Source organism: Megascapheus bottae, chromosome X (assembly GCF_031878675.1).
Source record: "Megascapheus bottae isolate mThoBot1 chromosome X, mThoBot2.hap1, whole genome shotgun sequence".
Lineage (NCBI taxonomy): Eukaryota > Metazoa > Chordata > Mammalia > Rodentia > Geomyidae > Megascapheus > Megascapheus bottae.
Genome location: NC_143547.1, coordinates 48,064,641 through 48,086,644, shown reverse-complemented (window position 1 = coordinate 48,086,644; position 22,004 = coordinate 48,064,641). Strand labels below are relative to the sequence as shown.

Sequence of the window (22,004 nt, the reverse complement as noted above, 5' to 3'; positions counted from 1 at the left end):
AATGACAGTGCTCAGATCCTGAGTTCAAGCCTCAGGACTGGCAAAGAAAATGGCCAGAAAAAAAATCTCCATGTAACATCATAAATAGAATGCCAAGCCTAGAGAACAAAAAATGCATTGAAAGATATGAGAAAAACACCAACTGATACACAAAGACACACACACACACACACACACACACACACACACACACAAATGACCTCAGATCTTTCAGCACAAACCCTAAAAGACAAGAAAGCATAGACCAATATATTTCAAGAATATGTATTCATCAGTTCTCAATTTTGATGCAGAAACAACAACCTTCAAGATAAGAATAAATGAAAGAAATGAAAGAAGCTCATGTCCACCCAGCCTGTGCTGATAGAAGCGGAATAAAGATAGTCACAAAGATGAGATCCAGGAAAGAATAAAATTCAGAATAAGAATGGATAACATATGATAAGCACTTTTAATTCAGCAAAGTGGAAGAACCCAAAGATGAATAATGACAAAAGAAAAAAAATTAAATTCCAGTGCGGTAGCTTATGCCTGTAATCCTAGCTACTCAGGAGGCTGAGATCTGAGGATCATGGTTTAAAGCCAGCCCGGGCAGGTTAAGTACATGAGACTCTTATCTCCAATTAACCACCAGAAAACCAGAAGAGGCACTGTTGCTCAAGCGGTAGGATGGTAGCCTTTAGCTTAAAAGCTCAGGGACAACGCCCAGGCCCAGAGTTCAAGTCCCACAACCGACAAGAAAAAAAATCAAGAAACAATAGACTCAACCCAGATTAAAAAACAGTAGAGAAATAGGAAATAGGAAATACTTCTCAATCATAACCTTAAGTGTACGTTTAGCTTAACTTCCCATGCAGCAGATACAGATTATCTGGTTAAATTAAAAAAGAAAGCTCCAACAATTTGCTGTCTAAAACCAACACTTCACAACCAAAGACACACAGACTAAAAGTGAAAAGTTGCAAAAGGTACGTCAAGCATGTGAAAATTGAAAACAACCAAGAGTAGCCATACTCATATGGTATCTAGCAGATGTCAAGCAAAAATTAGAGAAAATAAAGAGGGCAATACATATTGATAAAGGGAAGGATCATTCACAAACATAGAATCTGTCTAAATACATATATACCAAACATGGATGCTACTAAGTTCATTTCATAAAACCAACATTAGTGAACATAAAGGGACAGATAGAACCAGACAGAGTGATAGTGGGTGACCTCAACATGCAACTCGTACCAATAGATAGAACCTGTGGACACAGGCTGGAAGTTTGACCTAGTGGTAGAATGCTTGCCTAGCATGCACAAAGACCCAGGTTCGATTCCTCGGTACCACGTACATAGAAAAAAGCTGTAAGTGGTGCTGAGGCTCAAGTGGTAAAGCTCTAGCTTTTAGAAGGTCCAAGCACAGTGCTCAGGCCCTGAGCTCAAGCCCAGGACTGGCAAAAAAAAGAACCTGTAGGCACAGGAAAAGAAATCCTAAGAGCAAACTTTATACTCACATATGCCTACATCAGAAAATCAGATCCCAAATAGGCAACATAATGATATACCTCAGCTCAGAAATTAAAAAGGAAAACAAGCCAGTCCTTAAATCATTAGATAGAAAGGAATAAAAATAAAACTGGGGGGGGGGAGGAGAGTGGGGGGATAAAAACTTGAGCTTGGGAAGGAGCATGGACTAGTGGTAGTATACTCAACTAGCATGCACAAAGCCTGGGTTCGATTCCCCAGAACCACATACACAGAAAAGGCTGGAAGTTGTGTTTTGGCTCAAGTGGCAGAGTGCTAGCCTTGAGCACAAAGGGTGCAAGGACAGTGCCCTGAGTTCAAGTCCCAGGACTGGAAAAAAAAACTTGACCTTATATGGAAGCTCTTTATTGAGAAAAATAAGCTTCACATAAAGCAGAAAAAAAATATAACTAGGTTGGACATTTTAAAAAATGGTCACCGAAAGAACAATATAGCAAATTAAGGAAATAGAGTTGATTCTTTGAAAGAATAAATAAAATGGACAAACATTCAGCAAAATTAACCAAAAAAATAATGGAGAAGACTCAAACTAATAAAACCAAATATGGGCTGAGCACCCGTGGCTTATGCTTATAATCCTAGCTACTTAAGAGGCCCCAATCTGAGGATTGTGGCTCAAAGGCATCCTGGGCAATAAACTCATTGATACTTACCAAAAAATGGTAAGTGGAGCTGTGACCCAAGTGGTAGTGCTAGTGCTAGCCTTGGGCAAAGAAGCTCAGGGATAGTGCCCAGGCCCTGAGTACAAACTCCAAGACAGGGCACTCAAAAAATCTGAAAATGGGGATATTATAATTTATGTCAATAAAATTCAGAAAATCATAAGGGAATATTTTGAAAACATTTCAACAAATTGAAAAAAATTCTAGACGAAATGTATGAATTTCTAGGCATAAATGACCTACCAAAATTGAACCAAAATGGTATAAATAACTTAAACTGATTGCTAATGAGCAATAAATGGTACTGAAACAAAATACTTTCCCAACAAAGAAAAGCTCAGGAGTAGAGGGACTCACTGCTGAATTCTACCACATCTTTAAAGAACTTCCTCAAAGTGCTCTAAAAATATTGTATGTGGCCATATTACCCTAATACTAAAACTAGGAAACTACACAACAGTATCAAAAAAAGAAAAGTACAGACCAATATTGATAAACATAGATGTGACAGTTCTCAAAAAGTACTTTCAAACCAAATTCAACACATTAAAAGATCACATCCCATGATCAAGTTAGTTTCAGTCTGGAGATATGAAAATGCTTGAACATACACAGAGCAATAAACATAATAGAGCACACAAATAGATCAAAAAGAAAAATCATCTGATCATCGCAACAGATAGAAACATCCTTTGGCAAAATTCAATAAACTTTCATGAATTAAAACAAAAAGAACAAACCTCTGAGGAGCTGGGCATGGTGGTTTCTGCCTGTAATCCTAGCTACTCAGGAGACTGAGATCTGAGGATCATGGTTCAAAGCAGTCCAGGCATTAAAGACCAGGAGACTGTTATCTCCAATTAACCATTAGAAAACCAGAAGTGGCGCTGTGGCTAAAGGTGTAGAGTGGTAGCCTTGAGCTGAATAGCTCAGGGACAACACACAAGCCCAGAGTTCAAGTCCCATGAATGACCAAAAAAAATCCTCTGAGGAATTAAAAATAGAAAGGATGTACCTAAAGGGTACATATCACCAGCTTATAGGCAACATCATATTAACAGGGACAAACTGAGACCATTCCCTCCAAAGTCAGGAACAAGAGAAATACATCCTCTCTTTCTACTCTTATTCGATATGATCCTGCAATCCTAGCCAAAGAAATCAGACAACAGAAAGAAATTAAAAGGAGGGCCGGCAGCGTAGCCTAGTGGTAGAGTGCACACCTAGCATGCACAACACCCTGGGCTCGATTCCTCAGTATCACATGCACAGAAAAAGCCAGAAGTGGTGCTGTGGCTCAAATGTCAGAGTGGTAGCCTTGAGCAAAAAGTGTCCAAGGACAGTGCCCAGGCCCTGAGTTCAAGCCCTAGGACTGGAAAAAAGAAAAGAAATAAAAGGAAACCAAATAAAGTAAGACATAATATCCCTATTTGCCTGAGCTGTGATTTTGAAGCTGAAAGAATCTCAAAACTACAAAAATTGTTATACTTCATAAACAAACCAATGAGAGTTGGAAATGTTGCTCAGTTTTGAGCGCACCAGCCAACAAGCAAAAGCTTCAGCTACCGAGTTCAAGTGCTGTTCTTGTACCTAAAAAAATAAATGTTTTACTACCAAAAAAACTATATTGAATGTAATATCCTTCAAAATTTCAATGACATTCTTTAATTTGTTTTTTCTTCATTGGCAGTACTGGGGTTTGACTTAAGAGCCTGTGCTTTCTTTCTTTTTCTTTTTCTTTCTTTTTTTTTGTGGGTCATGGGGCTTGAACTGGGCCTGGGCGCTGTCCCTGAGCTCTTCAGCTCAAGGCTACCACCCTCTCCCTGGGCCTCGGCCTTGTCCTTGAGCTCTTCAGCTCAGTCTACCGCCCTACCCTTGAGCCAAACCCAAGCCCCACTTCCTGCTTTTGGGGGGTAATTGGAGATATTGGAGATAAGAACCTCAGTTCTTTTGTGTCCAGGCTGGCTTTGAATCTTGATTCTCAGATCTCAGCCTCCTGAGTAGCTAGAATTATAGGCATGAGCCACCATGCCTGGCTAGAGCCTGTGCTTTCTAGACAAGCATTCTACCACTTGAATTACACTCCAGCTCTTCCAATGACATTCTTCACAGAGGTAGAGAAATCAATCCTGAAATTCATAATGAAGTCCCTAAATAGTCAAACCAGTCTTGAGGGGAAAAAAGGCCAATATTGAAGGTATCTCAATATCTCACTTGAAACTATACTACCAAGCTGCAGAAAGCAAAACAGCATGGTACAGGCACAAAAGCAGGCACCTAGACCAATGAAATAGAAGATTGGGAAATAAGCCCCCAAACATCCAGCTGATTCTTTTTTTTTGCCAGTCCTGGGCTTGGGCTCAGGGCCTGAGCACTGTTCTTGGACTTTCTCAAGGCTAGGGCTCTACCACTTGAGCCACAGCACCACTTCTGGCTTTTTGCTACGTATGCGGTACTGAGGAATCGAACCCGGGTCTTCGTGCATGCTAGGCAAGCACTCTACCACTAGGCCAAACTCCCAGCCCCCAGCTGATTCTTTTTTATAAAGGTGGACAAAAATTCACTGGAGAAAAGGTAGCCTCTCACACAAAAGGTTTTAAGAAAACTTGCACATATAGAAGATTGAAACTGTACCTCTATCTCTTACCCTGCACTAAAATCAATTCAAAGTGGATCAGAGATCTAATGTAGACTTAAAACTGAAACACCTATGGGAAACACTTGGAAGATATTAGGCATAAGAATTAACTTCCTGGATAGGGTTTCAATAGGTCACAAATAAAAGCAAGTATTGAAAAAGGGGATTGTATCCAACTGAAAGCCTACTGCACCACAAAGGAAAGTCACTAGAGTATATTTTACAGGTAGTACAGACACACAAAAATCTCTGGGGCCCGGATATATTTGTATTTGGTTATCTGAAATTGGATAGGGAACAGGAGAAAACAAGATGAGGGGTGGGAGAGGGGGGAAGGGAAATGGGAACCAAGACATGTGAAAGGGTATCAATGTATGGGAATTAATGCACCATTTATCTGGGAAATATCATTTAACCCTTCTATTAATTACAATAAAAATATATTTAAAAAAATCTCTGGGGCCAGGAGTTTGGACTAGTGGTAGGCCAAGCTAGGCCTAGCTTGCCTAGCATGCACAATGCTGTGGGTTCGATTCCTAGGTACCACATGCACTAAAAAAAAGCCAGAAGTGTTGCTGTGGCTCAAGTGGTAGAGCGCCGGCCTCGAGGAAAGCCCAAGGATAGTGCTCAGGCCCTGAGTTCAAGCCTCAGGACTGGCAAAAACAACAAACAAACTCTGAATGAACAACCCAATTGACAAATGAGCAGGTGGACAGAAAGCTCCCAAAAGAAAAAGCCCAAACCATCAATAAACACTCAAAGAAATGCACAGCATTTCATAAAGGAAATGCAAATCAAAATGTCATCAAGAACACAGCAACAAGCCATGTGCTGGTGGCTCACACCTGTAATCCTAGCTACACAAGAGGCTGAGATCTGAGGGTCGAGGTTCAAACCCAGCTAGACCACAAAAGTCCATGAAACTCTTATCTTCAGTTAACCACTAGAAAACAAAAACAAAAAAGGAAAGTGGCACCGTGGCTCAAAATGGTAGAGTGCTAACCTTGAGCTGAAGAGCTCAGGGACAGTGCCCAGGCCCTGAATTCAAGCCCCATGACTACCACCACCAACAACAAAAAGAACACAGCAACAGCCAGGAAGCAGTGGATCATACTTACAATCCTAGCTTTTCAGGAGATTGTGATCGAGAAGACTGCTGCTTGAGGTTAGCCTGGCAGAAAATGTCACTATTTTTTGTTGTTGTTGCAGCATTCCAGAGGCATGGATCAAGTGGTACAATGCTAGCTTAGCAAACATGAGAATCTGAGTTCAAATCTCAGTACCGCCAAAAAAATTCTGGCAAGGGTATGTGGGAAAAGGAATCCTTATACACTGTCAGTGGGAATTTAAATCCAGCCACTATGGAAATCAGTCTGTAGTTCCTCAAAAAATTAAAAGTAGAACTACTCTACAAGGGGCTGAGATTGTGACCTAGTAGTAGAGTGCTTGCCTAGCATGCACAAAGCCCTGGCTTTGATTCTTTGGTATCACATACACAGAAAAGGCTGGAATTGGTATTAAGGCTCAAGGGTAGCTAGCCTTGAGAAAGCCCAAGGACAGTGCCCAGACCCTGAGTTCAAGTGCCAGGAGTGGCAGAAAAAAAAAGAACTACTCTACAATCCAACAGTACCACTCAGGTATTTATGTGAAAGAATGTAAGACAGGATACAATGGAGACATCTGCACACCCATGCTCATTGCACAGTATTCTCAATAGCTAAGCTATAGAATCAGCCTAGAGACTTTTCATCTAATGAATGCAAATGGCATCTGGAATAGATATACACTATGGAGTATTAGTATGCTATAAAGAGGAATACAATTATGTCAGTTAAAGATAAATGCATATCGTTGGAGAATATCATGCTTAGTAAAATAAGTTAGGTTTAGAAGGAAAAAGGTCATATGATTTCTTTCTTCCATATACAGCATCTAAACTACATACAACATGATTGCAACTATGGGACTGGAATGCTGTGCCTAGGTATGAAAATGGCATAAAGAAACCCACTGTAAGCCATTGGAAAAAAATGGGAGGAAGCAAAGGCAGAGAAAAGAGGGAGAGCAATAAAGGGGATTAATTGGATTAAAGTACAATGTAGGCATGCATGAAATGCTACAGTGAAATGGGCTTTGCACAATTAATATACAGTAATGAAAAAAAAGTAAAGCTGGTGTGGTGGCTCACATCTGTAATCCTAGCTACTCAGCAGGCTGAGATCTGAGGATCAAGGTTCAAAGCCAGCCAAGCCACAAAAGGACCTGAGACTCTTATCTCCAATATCTCCAATTAACTTCTAGAAAATGGGAAGTGGGGCTTGAGTTAAGGGTAGGGCAGTAGCCTTGTGCTGAAGAGCTTGGGGACAGCTCCCAGGCCAAGTTCAAGCCCTATGACCCACAAAAAAAGAGTAACTTACTAGAAATGGACAGCTGGCTTTTTTGGACAGTGCGTTCGTTAGTCAGAAGTCAGTAACACTATGCGCTATAATCTTAAGGCAATTGTCAATACTTCATGGCTAACGCTATTTGTAATTTCACCTCATCAATGATAGCTCTGATAAAAAAAATCTTGCTTGAGAATTGCCTGGAAAAGAATCACATTACTCTCTATTAAATAGGGTCTACTAAGTCAATGAAAGAGCAAGAGCAGAGTGTGCCACAGAGGCTGGAAATCTCAATCTGGCTAGAGATACTTATTTGTTGAGGAATTTCCTGCTGTGTTAGAAAAACTGAGCATCTGCAATTGTTTTCCAAGGGAAGAATATAGAAGCAATAAAAATAATGCAGTGAGTTAGGGAAAAAAATAGCGTACATTCACATGGCAAAAGACTCAGCTTATTACCCATGACAGGGCAATTTATTTTATCCCTTTGTCTGTGTCCCCCCACCCTGCTTTCCCAATGCTTAATATATAGTAGATCCTCAAGAAATCTATGCCAGGCCTGGCACTGGTGGCTCACATCTATAATGCAAGCTACTTAGGAGGCTGAAATCTGAGGACTGTGGTTTGAAGGCAGCAGGAAAGCATGTGAGATTCATCTCCGATGAACTACAACAGGGTAGAAGTACAGCACTTGAGCACAAAATCTCAGGGACAGTGCCCCGGTCCTGAGGCCAAGCACCAGGACTGGGGCACACACGCACACGCGCACACACACACACACACACACACACACACACACACACACACACAAACAAAATAAAAAGAAATCCAGCTGGTTTGAATTATACACGTTAATTAATAGATCCACTTAGACTGAGGATACTATTAACTCTCATATTCTGCAATTGTCCAGATTGCTAAGATAAGAAGCCATACGCATTTCTTCATGAACTATTACTACAATCCCAACTGCAAGACAGTTGCTCAGGATACTAAGCTTTTCATTCAATATATGATGTTCTAGTTCTAAGATGAACTCTGACTCTTTCCAGGATGACTAACACTCCCAAAGGCTCCTAACTCTCAAGGGTATCTGAAGGTCACCTCCCTTTTTGAACCCATCACCATATTTAACAATTGGTTCTGGGATGGGGTTACTATTTTTGTCAGCCCCTTGGTTAAGGGAAAGATCTAGAGCTGGCAGTTTATAAAAGAGGGTTAAGAACAGATGGTCATGATTGAGCTTTTATGAAATATATTAATTGGTTTGTGAGGATGAATTGCACAGCATGGTATTTATTTGTTTTGTAGCTCTTTATCCTTCGAGGCTGGTGCTCTACCCCTTGAGTCACAGATCCATGTCCAGCTTTTTGGTGGTTCATTGGAGATAAGTGTTTCACAGATTTTCCCAACAAGGCTGAGCCACTGGCACACAACACTGAGCAGGTGTGTGTGTAGGGGGGGTGGTTTAGTAGAAATGAGTCTCTAGACTTTGCTTGCTTTGTGTTACAATCTTCAGGTCTCATCCTTATGAGTTGCTAAGATTATAGGCATGAGCCACCTGCTCCTGACTGAACAAGTATTTTTAAGAATGTGAAAGTTGACAAATCAAGGATTTAAGAAAATGAGACAACTTATTTTTGTGAAACTAATAACGTTCAAGTGAACACTAAGTGGCTCTGTTTCATAATAAAAATGCTCGTGAAGGTTAATCAGAAAAATGTAGCTGAAGGCTGTGGACTCTAAGTACACTAATAACATGTGGTTTGAAAGAGTCATTTTCATGATTTCCATTTCAAACTACCCTGACCGCAGCAGCCATGCAACAGGACATTTTCTTTTACAACTGAAAAAAGCCGAGTGCAGAGGCTTTGCACTCACAATGCTTGATTGGATTTCTCAAAATGTATATGAATGTTACATACAGAACCGGGCACTTTTCTCAAGAGGGCATCCTTGGCAGCCATCAAATTTTCACAGGGGAGTGGATGCTGGTTGTTCATGCCTGTAGCTACTCAGGAGGCTGAGATCTGAGGATTGAGATTCAAAGCCAGCTCATGCAGAAAAGTTCATGAGACTCTTATTTCCAATTAACCAAAAAAGAAGCGGAGCTATAGCTCAGGTGGTAGAGCACTAGCCTTAAGAAAAAAAAACCAACCAAACAAACAAAAACAACTCAGGGACAATGCCTAGGTCTTGAGTTCCAGCCCTAGGTCTAGCATAAAAAATTATTTTCCCCCCATAGGAGTTCATGCCAGATGTAGGGACCACTAGATGGTGATGAGTCTTTATTTCTACTCAGTAAAGCAGTATACCTTTGGAATGTGCTCCTGTTTTTAATAGCTAAACAGACAGTTTCTGCTTAAGCAAGACATTGAGATCTATTCTCTGGGTTAATACATCACACATGTATGGCATAACATTGTAAATACTAGGAAGAAGGGTGAATTTAGTAGTACCAAAAATTTAAGTTCCTGCATAGGTCAGAAAGTCAAGGTAATTATTGACATGTTGACTCAAATTCATTTGTAAATTCACTTTTTTAGATGCTGAAAAACATTTTAGAAAAGAAACTCTAACATTACTCTCATATCATTACTGTATCTGACTTTGTTACCTGATATATTATATATACGTTTATTTGTTTACTTGAAATAGGAAAGGGAAGAGGGGAAAACAAGATTTTTGGGAGGGAGTGGAGGGAGGGAAATGAGGACAAAAATATGAGAAGGGGTATAAGTGTGTGAGAAGTGATGCATCTACTACCTGATGAATGTAACTGTAACCCCTCTATATATTACCTTGATAATAAAAAATAAAATGAAAAGAAAAGAAACTGTAAGCCGGGCATGGTGGACCATGCCTGTAATCCTAGCTACTCAGGAGTCTGATCTGAGGATCATGATTCAAAGCTAGCCCAGGCACTGAAGTCTGTGAGACTCTTATCCCCAATTAACCATCAGAAAACTGGAAGTAGGGGTAGGGCAGTAGCCTTGAGCTGAAGAGCTCAAGGACAGTGCCCGGGCCCAGAGTTCAAGTTCCAAGACCAACAAAAAAAAGAAAGGAAAAGAAAGAAAAAAGAAATTCTAAGTGCCTTCACTTTTCCTTCGCTGTCTACATTATTCTTATTTTTAATAGAAGGTCCAATTTGTCCTGTGGGCTATAGTTTCTAGATCAATGAATGTCAATCATAGATACTTGGGATTGGGAAACAGTGTAAAAAGACTGTTGCTTCTAGTAGTGAAGGCAAATAGAAAGACTTATGTATAAAAGGGAAACACATGCAGGGAGCTACACACAAGTTTTTCCAACATATTTTGAAAAGAAGAATCCATACTTCCATATGCCTTGTCTAACAACCAAGAAAGTTAGGATATTTTTTCTAAACTTCAGTTTTCCTGCTAAACTTTAACCTGATTACCTCTTATCAACTCTTCATGAAAGTGAGAACAGCCATTCTCCAGCATTTAGACATAGCACTTTGTGTGCATGTGTATATGTATACATTATTGCATTGGGAAGAAATAACTTGGAATCTAATCATTCATTTCTGGGGTTCTGAAAAAGATATTGTGGGGTGTGTGTGTGTGTGTGTGTGTGTGTGTGTGTGTGTGTGTGTGTGTGTTTGTACTGGTTTTCGAGCTCTTCCTCGGGGCCCCATGCTCTCCCTTGGCTTCTTCTGCTCAAGGCTGGTGTTGGGACACTTGAGCCACCCCTCCACTTCTGGTTTTTTACTGGTTGATTGGGGATTAGTCTTTTGGATTTGTCTGCTTGGGTTGACTTTGAATAGAGGACCCTCAGATCTCAGCGGCCGAAATAACGAGGATTATTAGGGAAAGGATAGACTGAGCTTTTGCAAATGTAATCATCTCTTCAAATTTGAGAGACTTTTTTTTGCCTATTCTGTGGCTTGAACTCAGGGCCTGGGCACTGTCCGTGGAAACTTTTTGCTCAAGGCTAGCACTCTGTTACTTGAGCCACAGTGTTACTTCTGGTTTTTTCTATGTATACGATTCCAGGGAATCGAACTCAGGGCCTCGTGCATGTTAAGTGAGCACGCTACCACTAGGCCATGCTCCCAGGCCTCTGGGACACTGTTATCTCCAATTAAACACCCCAAAAAAGTCGGAAGTGAAGCTGTTGCTTAAGTGTACTAGCCTTAGCAGAAAACTCAGAAGAAGTACCCAGGCCCTGGGTTCAAGCCCCTAGAATCACACACACACACACACACACACACACACACACACACACACACACACACACCTAAAGAAACTTCAAATGTTAGTTTGTGTAATACTCGGTGGAAAAATCAGTAATGCCAGGTGCTCATGCCTGCAATTCCAAATACTTAGGAGAGTAGGATCTGTCTGTTTTTGGCAGTCCTGAGGCATGAACTCACGGCCTGAGTCCTGTCCTTGGGATTTTTCCTCAAGGCTAGCACTGTACCCCTTGAGCCGCAGCACCACTTCCGGCTTTTTTCTGTGTATGTGGTACCGAGGAATTGAACCGAACTCGGATCTCTGTGCATGTTAGGCAAGCACTCTACCACTAAGCCAAACTCTCGGCTTGAGGCTAGGATCTTCATGAAGGATCATATTTAACGGAAAGTTCTTGTTGGGAGTGTGGCCTAATGGTAGAGTGCTTGCTTATCATGCACCAAGACCCGCGTACTGAGGCTCAGTTGGTAAAGCTAGAGCCTGAGAAACCCCAAGGACAGTGCTCAGGTCCTGAGGACTGGCAAGAAAAAGGAAAGTTCTCCAGATTCCAGCTCCAAAATAATCAGTGTTTTAAAAAGCTGAGAGTGAAGGTGTGGTCCAAGCGGTCAAACAACAGCTGTGAGCAAGCAGGCTGAGAGAGTGTGCGGTCCTGAGTTCTAGCCTTCATTAAAAGGGCTCAGGATGTGACTTAAGGGTAAGAGTACTCAACTCCTTTCCCACCAGAAAGGAAAGAAAGAAAAGACATTAGATCAGCACCAGTGCTTATGGAGAATATAAACAGCACATTCCTTAGCGAAAGCCTTCAAATCACTGTGGGTAATGAGATTGGAGAGAAGAAGGAAATGTCCTCATCCGTCCATATCTGAAGCTAGCTGGGAAAAAGCTGTATCATTCATAAAAGGCAACTTCTCTAATTCTCTCCTATGTCAGCTAACTACCCTTGGACCAGATTCTGTAAAGTTGTGGTAGGTTTACTGCTATACCTGATCAGCCTTGTTGGAGAAGAGAGAAATGATCATCTCTAACTAAAAAGAACACTTCCGCACAATAGAAAAGGTATGACCTTAAAGATAGCCCTAAGCAAGTTGGTCTTTTCCACTTGTTTTCAAGCAGCCCTGGAGAAAAGACTTGGAGAACTGGACAAGTTCTTTGTTCCTAAGATGTTGTGTTTGAAAAGGTGTTCTAGCTGAGAAACTGGCAAACGAGGAAGCTGGTGGGTAACTTTTCAGAGGAAATAAAAGAATAAAAAGCATAAGATAAAATGATCAAAATAAATTAGAATGCCTATGTCTCAGATAGGAAAAGCATCAGGAACACTGAAAAACCATGTTATGTGCTACTAGATAAGAAGTTTAAATTTACAAGTCAAAGGCCAACTGGAATCATTGCTTTCCCTCTTACTATGGGGTTTACAGACCAAAAAAAAATTCACTAGAGCCGAAATTAGGAGCAGAGAACATACAATAAATGCGTCTCTGGTTAAGGCAGTCCTTTCCCCTAAGCAAATACTTCAGTGAGGATAGAAGCTGCACAAAGATTGTGTGCTCCATGCGATCATCTTTGAGTGTTTTAAATCCAGCATTTATCGCTTTTCTTATCTCTCTTCTTCTACTGCCTTTACACCGGCGGGCAATAGTGCTGTACCTTCTGTCCTCTTCGATCTTTGAGTGGTTTACAGGTAATCAGACAATGGTGAGGAGGGAGAAGAAAAAAAGAGGGAAGATAGGGTAAAACAGAAAGCAACGGTGTTCTGTTAGTGTGTGTGTGTGTGTGTGTGTGTGTGTGTGTGAGTGAGCACGCGCGCGTGTTAAAAAGCACTGATGCATCGAAGATTTATTCATTGAACAGGTTGATTTATTTAACAGACTTGACATATGTCAAATTCTGCCATGTGCTTACATAATTGTCACCAATTTGTCACAGCTGTAATTTAGGCAAATATTTGTTTTTAAAAATGTTTACTTTTAAATGCTTTTCTGTGGCCTACTGCATAATCGATTTTTGGCCCGTTTAAATTATGGTATGTGAACAATAGGTATTTGGTGGAAGTGTGTGAAATTTAATCTCCCCCCTCACACACCCAAATAGTATTGGATTTTTCTCCTGTTAATAACTCTCCACTTAAAATCATAGTATGGGGACAATTTTAAATATGCATAAATTCCTTTTATGTCATGATATTTCACAATTCTGATTTCCTGAAAAGACAATTTCTTGACATGTTAAATCATATATCTAAACGTTGTTAATGTTTTAAAAACTGAAAGGACAAAAGGGTGGGGGCTGCAGTTGGTAAAGCTGCCTGAGAGCTAGGAAGAGAATGAAGTAGAATAAGACAAAGTAAATGGAGTCAAATTTCAAGACTTGAAATTGGATCTTGAATCACCCTCTGCTGTCTAAACGCATGTGTACAAAAATGTATCTTTTCAAGTGCAATGTACTAGGTTCTGTGGAAGGCAAAATATTGGAAAGTATTTGCAAGGGCAAAAAAATGTCTAAGCACTAACTGTCAGGGCTGGTTTGAGTTCTTTTATTGCAAGTATGCTGCTTGCAAAAACAAGAAGCTCATTTTGACCTCCCAGGTCAAGTAGTGTGGAGGCTAGGAAAGATATGAGGATGGGAATGGAGAGGAAATACCCCTACCATACAAGTACATTTTCGACCTAGTAAGCAAATACGTTTTTGTTGTTACTGCTGGGTAAAATGTACAAGTCTTCCAGAAATTAGACACTGTAATAAAAATGTACCAGCCCAAATTTAAATTGCTCACTAGACAGATGGTTAATTATATTCACAGCCACATATTCACTGGGATAGAGTTTCAGACACTCAGCCAGTTTTATTTGATTAGCCGGTTTCTCAGTTAATATGCAAAATGACAGTTACTTAGTGTTTTTTTTTCTGGACCCTTCTAAAAATATTTTTTCCCAATAAGTGTAAATTCTCCTCTGCTATAAGAACGTCACCGCTGTAAAGAAAACATTTGGTCTTATGTCACCCTATGTATAAAAGATGTAAAGGTGATTCACCCCCCTCCCCCGCCCCGGAAAATCCTTGATGGTCTCTTGCAGTTCGGAGAGTAAGATTGAGCACCCTTTTCTCATGCAGGCAAAATATTGCAGGAACTATGGGCACAGTGTTGCTCCTTCAGCTAACACAAGCAACAATTCCAAACCCCAGGGCTAAAGTGCATTGGATGGTTTTCAAAAGCAGCCTTGTCAGCCCTGCACACAAATCCTGTCTTTTCAGATAAGTCTAGGAAATAGAACATTCGGCAACCGCCAGTGAGCGAAGTGCACGGTGAAGCCCGGAATTCACCAGCATGCTTTAGGAGGCGAAGTCCAGAGGCCAAATAGAAGACTATTTCTCAAATGTAACCAGAAGCTCCATTCAAAAATTAAATTAAAAACAGGAATGCTGATATGGAAATGTGGATGTCATTTTTTTTTTTAACTTCGAAAAAGACGAGAAAACCTTGCGCGGGTGATTCGGTCCCTCACGAATCAGACAGACAGAAGCACTCATGCTGAAACCACTGGATTCCTCAGCTGCAAGGGCGCCAACTCTGCAGCGCGGGTTCCCAGACTTTCTTGAAGCGGGGGGGTGGGGGGATAAGGGAATGAAGGGGGTTCCCCTGTCGAATCCCGCGGGTCCTCTGTACCCCCACTGCCCTGGGGTGAATCACCTCCTGGAGTAGCAGCCCTTCATGCCTCCGGGCGCGGCACGGAGAATCAGCAAAAGCCCAAGGAAGCGTTCGAATGAGCGCTTCTGAGAGCGGGAAGGGGCCACGGGCCAATTTGTGCAAAGGTGACAAGCTGGGTGAGGCTCGATCGCCAAGAGGCGGAGGAGAAGCCCTCCCCCATCCTACCCCCCCCGAAAAAAAAACTTGTCCTCGCGGCAGCAGCTCAGACTAGATGGTGTAAGCCCCCCGGGGGAGGGCGCTGCGGGGTGGCCACAGCTGCGTGGCGCGCGGCGGAGCCACGGGCGCGAGGGGGGGGGGCGGGAAGAAATCCGCGATGCCGCTTCGCACCTTTCCTGCAGCTTTGGCCCGGGGCGTTCATCTCCGGACACCCACCGAAGCCACCGCGTGGATTTTTTTTTTTCCCGCTCGATCCAAAGCGTGTCTTGTGGCCGTGGCCGCCCTCCCCATGTGTCTGTAACCCCCCCCCCACGGCTTCCCAAGCCAGGCTTTGCAGAGCAGTCACATCTGAAAGGAAAGGAGGCACGGTGGTAGTTCCTGCAGCCCCGCCGTGTGTGTGTGTGTGTGTGTGTGTGTGTGTGTGTGTGTGTGTGTGTGTGTGTGAGTGCGTGTGAGTGTGAGCGCGGCGGCTCCGGCCCGCTCCCTTCCCCTCCCCCTCCCACCCGGGGCGCCACCACACAGGCCTTTTCCTAGATTGCAGTGCGTGGCAGGGCGAGCCGGGCTGTGTAGCCCTCGCCAGCCTCGCTCCCTCGCACACAGACATCCACATGCACGCCATTCGTCCACCGACACCCTCTGCTCGGTTTTCCCTTCGTTCTCTTCTCGATCGGTTTCTCAGCACACACCGCAATTCCTTTCCACCCTCACCGTGTCTTCCCACCCCCACTGCCACTGCTGCCACCCCGAAGCGGCTGGGGTGAAGAAGGGTAGGAAAGGAAGGGAGGAAGGGGTGGGGAGGGGGGGGGGGGAAGAGCTATATGGCAGCCGATCGGACTTACCTCCCAGGCCGGCTCCCGAGGCGCACGTCGTTAGGCGCTGGAGCTGGCGCGGCTGCAGTCCACGCAGGACTGGCTGCTCGCTGTCGCTGTCGCTGCCGCAGCTGTTCGAGCTGCCGCCCCGCTGCTCCCGTTACCGCTGCCACCCACCGGCCGCCGCTACCGCTGCCTCAGTTCCATGCGCGGGGGCCCGCCAGGTGGACTCGCCTCGGGTGGCTCGATCGCTCAGGGTTCGCCCCGATCACTGTCGGTGTCGTCGCGGTAGATGGAGTCAGAGCTGTCGGAATTGGGGCTGAGGAAAACTCCTGAGCCTCAGTGGCTGCCAGAGTGGGGGGGGGGGGGGAGTTGATCCCACACCACCACCCACCGATCGCTCGCCGCCGGCCACGGGAACCGGGCTTCCCCTTTGCACGATCGGGCTGGAGCCCGCTGGTTTGGAGCGTTGCCTGCAGCCGTCCGCCCGAGGAGAGAGGGAGAGAGGGAAAGACGGAGAGAGAGGGAGGGAGAGAGAGAGAGAGAGAGAGAGAGAGAGAGAGAGAGAGAGAGAGAGAGAGAGAGAGAGAGAGAGAGAGAGAGAGAGAGAGAGAGAGAGAGAGAGAGAGAGAGAGAGGGCGGTTGCTCCCGCCGCTGCCGCTGTCGCTGTCGCTGTCACAGCTATTACTAAACGCTGCCACTGCTTCTACTGCTACTGCCTCAGTGGTGGTGGTGGTGGTGGTGGCGGCGGCGGTGGTGGCGGCGGCGGCTGCTGCTGTTGCTACTGGTTTTTCCTTCCCGGGTTCTCCTCCTGCCTCCTCCCTCCTCCTCCTCCTCCTCCTCCTCCTCCGCCCCCTCCTCCCCCTCCTTCTCTTCCCCCTCCTTCCCCTTCTCCTCCCTCTGCCGCTTTTCTCAGAGCCTCTGCGGGCGCTGCCTGTTCCCTGCTTCTCCCAGAGCTGCCTCTGCCCATTCAAAAAGGTGCCCACACTGAGGCTGCCTCGGCTGCCACCATCGCTATTGCCCCTGCCATTGTTTCCTTCAACAAGCCTGTTCTTGCTGGACGCATTCCTCTCCCCCCCACCCCAACCACCACCACCGGTTTCTACCCTCCTCCCACCCCCACCCACCCACCCCACGAACCTCCCTTTCCTTCCCGCTCTCCGCTTACCCTGTCTAAGGTCCCTTTCCCAATATGCCCCCTGTCCCACTCTGTCCGTCTGTCCTTCCCTTCCCTCCCCTCAGGCACCCGGGAGCGCGCACTGCGCGGCCACCTGTCATAAAGGGCGCGCACCCCCCTTCCCCACTCCCACCCCGCCCCCCACTCGCCTTCGCCAAGCCCGCCCAGTCCACCGCGCCTCTGGCTCATCCTTACCGGGGCACACACGCAGCTACAGCCGGACATCACTCTCCCATGCCTTTAAGGGCAGTTGTGTGTACACAGAGGGTGCTCACGTAAGTTTCACGAAGAATGTCTCAATGGCATCGTCCACCAAGCAGCTAACCATGCAATCTACCCTTAACTTCAGGGCCTAGCCACACTGCCCCCCCCTCCGCACCCCGCACTCTCACCCGCTCAAGCAAGGTGGGTTAAAGAAACACACAGACTTGGAGTCAGATGGGATTTTTTTTTTTTTTGGAATAAAGGAATCTCAAAATGGCCAAGAAGGAAATGAGATCTGTCGCACTGTTGTCATTGAAAAATTCCTTCGCTGGTCATTTCTCCTTCTGACATGCTGGAAACCAGCTAGGAAAAAGAGCAAAAGATTCTGAAGCCACTCCGGAGGGAGCACGCATGAAACCCAGGGAGAATGAGATTGGGGCCTGACGTCTACAGCCAGCCACCGCCACAGCCAGGGCAAGAGAAGAACTGGTTGGTACTACGACCAGCCTGCCCAAGAGGTGAAACGAGCTACTTTGTATGTATGCCCTGTTTGTTCCAATAAGTCATTGCCAAAAGGCCAGCTTCACCACTCATGTAGGGGGTGATTTCAGGATTCCTTGCTTCCACAGCTGCAGCTTCATTCTTCAAGGTCAGCCTTTGACATCTCATGTGTGTCTATCCACTGTTCAATCTCGCTCCTCAGAGCCTGCAGCCTCTAAGAAGTCCCTTCCCAGAAACAGCACAGGTGGTTGAGGGGGTGCTGTTTCTCTTTCCCTGGCAAAGTACAGGAGACAGATGTGACAGATATCCTGTTGCCAACAAGGTCAGAGACATTGCATCCAATCTGAGGCATTCTTCCATGGGCCTTTCATCACTGAGCCATAAAATGGCAGTATGGGCAGGGAGGACCCTTTTATACTTCTAGGCCCTATCCTAATCCTTTTCACCTCTCCTTGTATAACCCTAAAACTCATCCATAATAAAAACTTACTAAACCCTTATTAAATGCTAAGCAACATACATGAATTATTATTATTTTTTGTTGGTTGTGGGGCTTGAACTCTGGGCCTGGGTGCTGTCCTTATGCACTTCAGCTCAAAGCTACTGCCCTATCCCTAGACCTGAGTGTTGTCCCTGAGCTCTTCAGCTCCCGGCTACCACCCTACCCCTTTGAGTACAGCTCCACTTCCCTTTTTCTACTGGCTGATTACACAAAAATCTCACAGACTTTAGTGCCCAGGCTGGAGTTTGAATCAGGATCCTCAGATCTCAGACTCCTCAGTGGCTAGACTTACAGCTGTGAACCACCATGCCCAACTTCATTAATTATTTAATCCTTGAAACAATCACAGTTTTCTTACTCCCATTTTACAAGTGAGAAATTGGAACCGCATAGAACTTGGGTGTATATATATATATATCCACATATATATATCAACATATATATATGTATATATAGGTACCCAACTTATGTATATATATGTAAGACTCTTGCATCTAAAGAGCATCGTGCAAATAATTCATTTTCCATTTTCCCCTTTTAATCACTGGAATAAATAAGAAGAAAAACCAAATTTGACTTCAAAATCAACTACAAATAAGCAAGAGTTCAACACATAAAAAATACCAGCATCTACTGGTCGACTCTCAATGCCTACAATGAATTTTTATGCCATTATTGAAAACATATTGCTTTCATTCATATTAACCACAAATGTGGTCTCTCTCTCTTTCTCTCTCTCTCTTTCGCTCTCTTTCTCTGTGCCAACACTAGGACTTGGACTTAGAGCCTCATATTCTCTCAAAGTCTGTCTTGAGCTCTTTCACTCAAACCTGGCACTCGGCCACTTGACCCACATCTCATTGTCTGGATATTTTCTGGTTACTTGGAAGTAAGAGTCTCACAGATTTCTCTATTCAGGTTGGCTTCCAACTGAGATTCTTAGATCTCAGCCTCCTGAGATCTAAATTTAGTTGCTAATTAGTTACCAATTATAATTTGTGTTGTGCTAATGATATGAGTTTATACAAATATTCTTCAAGATCCACCACTACCTGGAACACACATGTGTAGTTGGATATTGTGAGGTTTTTACTTATGTTTACCAGTTACGTAAGTCTGCCTATGGCTTATATGTACATGGCTCATTCTCATGTTGAAGCTCTCACCTCCACTGCCTCAGGATGTGACTGTATTTGAAAATGGAACCTTTGAAGAAACAATTACATTAAAAAAAATGTCCATTGGAGTAGACCCCAATCCAAACTTTACTAATGTCTTCAAGAGCAGGAAACTTGGCAGGGAATTTGGCCTAGTGGTAGAGTGCTTGCCTAGCATGCACAAAGACCTGGGTTCAATTCCTCGGTATCACTTACGTAGAACAAGCCAGAAGTGGTGGTGTGGCACAAGTGGTTGAGCTTGAGAAAGCCTAAGGACAATGTTCAGGCCCTGAGTTCAAGCCCCAGGACTGAAAAAAGGAAAAAGAGGAAATTTTCCACATATAGCAGTCCCAGGAATTCACATATAGGGAAGGAAAACCAGTGAGACACAGGTAGAGAGCATCCACAAACCAAGGAACAACAAGCCTCAGGACAACTCAAACCTGCCTTGACCTTGGACTTTTAGTCTTCACAGCTATGAGAACATAAATTGCTGCTATTGAAACCACCTTGTCTGTAATATTTGGTTATGGAAACTCAAGCAAACTAATATAATAAGTAGCTATGGGGTGTCTCACTCAGTAAAAGGATGATTGAAAGGATTTATTATAGGGTTTGAGCTTTGGTTAGGTAATTTGGAGGACGGGCTACAGAAGTGAGGGTACATTCTATCTTAAATGCCCCCAGAAAGCAAGGACAATTCTATAATGGAATGTTAATAGATCTTGTCTATAGAGAAGACACACTAAAGTAGAAGTATAGCTTTTGTGAGTGACACAATGATTTTGCTTTTGTACCTAGGCAAAATTTTGAAGTGGACCTGTACAGTCTCCATTGTCTCAGTGTATTACATTCTTAGAGTAATTCCATCTGATGTTGGTGTTTTGTCCAACAGGAAGATATGGCTTACTTGTGAGTGCCACGCCATCTCTCACATTTCAGGGAATTTCTTTTTTCTTCTTCCTCAGATGTAGCTGCTTAATACCATCCAGTAGCTGTGTGGTATCAAGCAAGTTACTTTACCTCTCTGTGCCTCATTTTCCTCATATATAATTGAGAATGATATGTTAGATATAAAATGTTGTAGAAACAAAATAAATAGATTGCATTTGATGTATACTTAGTTATATGATATATAAATAAAGAAATATATGTATAGGGTATACACACATATATTCTGTACTTTTTTTTTGGCCAGTCCTGGGCTTGAGCTCAGGGCCTGAGCACTGTCCTTGGACTTTCTCAAGGCTAGAGCTCTACCACTTGAGCCTCAGCATCACTTTCGGCTTTTTTCTATGTATGTGGTACTGAGGAGTTGAACCTGGGTCTTCGTGCGTGCTAGGCAAGCACTCTACCACTAGGCCAAACTCCTGGCCCCTATTCTGTACTTTTTATAACAGAACATGATAGTCATATAGTCAGCCTTTGAGGAATGTGAGCTATGATCCACATCTGCCTTCTCCAACAAACTATGGTAGCATGGATTGCACATGGTAATAGTAATATATTAATACTTTCTCTCTAGACTGAGCTCTTTAGAGCAGGAACATTTATTTGTACATTCATAACAGCTTTCATTGAGTACTTTCAATGAGCCAGACATTGATGTTAAATGTTCTTACTCCAAGAAAATGTCTGAATCTCCACCCCCTACTTGTGGTCTGCCTCAGTCTCCACCGACAACACTGACAGTGACACTGCCTGTGTGTCTTCCTCTTTTAAACTGTACATTTATACCAAAGAGAACAAGTATGCTCATGTTCTTTTATGGTGACTATCCTGGGGCTTGAACTCATGGCCTAGGCACTGTCTCTGAGCTTTTGATTGCTCAAGGCTTTTGATTGCTAAACCTCAGCTCCACTTCCAGCTTTTTGGTGGATACTTGGACATAAGAATCTCTCAGACTTTGCTGCCTGAGTTGGTTTCAAACAGACATCCCCAGATTTCAGCTTCCTAAGTAGCTAGTCTTACAGACATGAGCCACCAGTGCCCAGTTTTAGTACTTTCCATTTTGATGTCTCTGTCTGAACACAGTACTTAGCAATATAAAAACATTTCACATAAAACCATTGGTTGGATTTTCACCAAATTCTTTGCTTTTTTCCAAGGTGAAACTGTCATCGAGCCACACTAATCTCTATCATTCTTTCTCCTACTCTCCTTCTTTCGTTTTCATTTAAAAAAAAAGTAATGGCATGTCTCTTACAGATGGATCCTCTCTGGAGAAGGCAAATCCAAAGAATAGAATCACTATCAATTCAAGAAAGTTCCTTTGGGGAACAATTGTCTCCTTCTACTTAACAGCGAGTAGGAGCAGGTCCATTAGGATTAAGTGAGATTGAGATTATGAATGAATATAA

The 22,004-nt window shown here is 43.5% G+C and overlaps 1 protein-coding gene across 1 annotated transcript in view; it reads right to left on the bottom strand.

The window, feature by feature from the left end:
* Nexmif (neurite extension and migration factor) overlaps positions 1-16,262 on the bottom strand; it is a 135,631-nt gene extending 119,369 nt beyond the window's left edge. The window contains 1 exon segment of the mRNA XM_090326384.1: positions 16,134-16,262. The gene's annotated coding sequence lies outside the window, so the exon portion shown is untranslated.
* Positions 16,263-22,004: the final 5,742 nt, after the last annotated feature.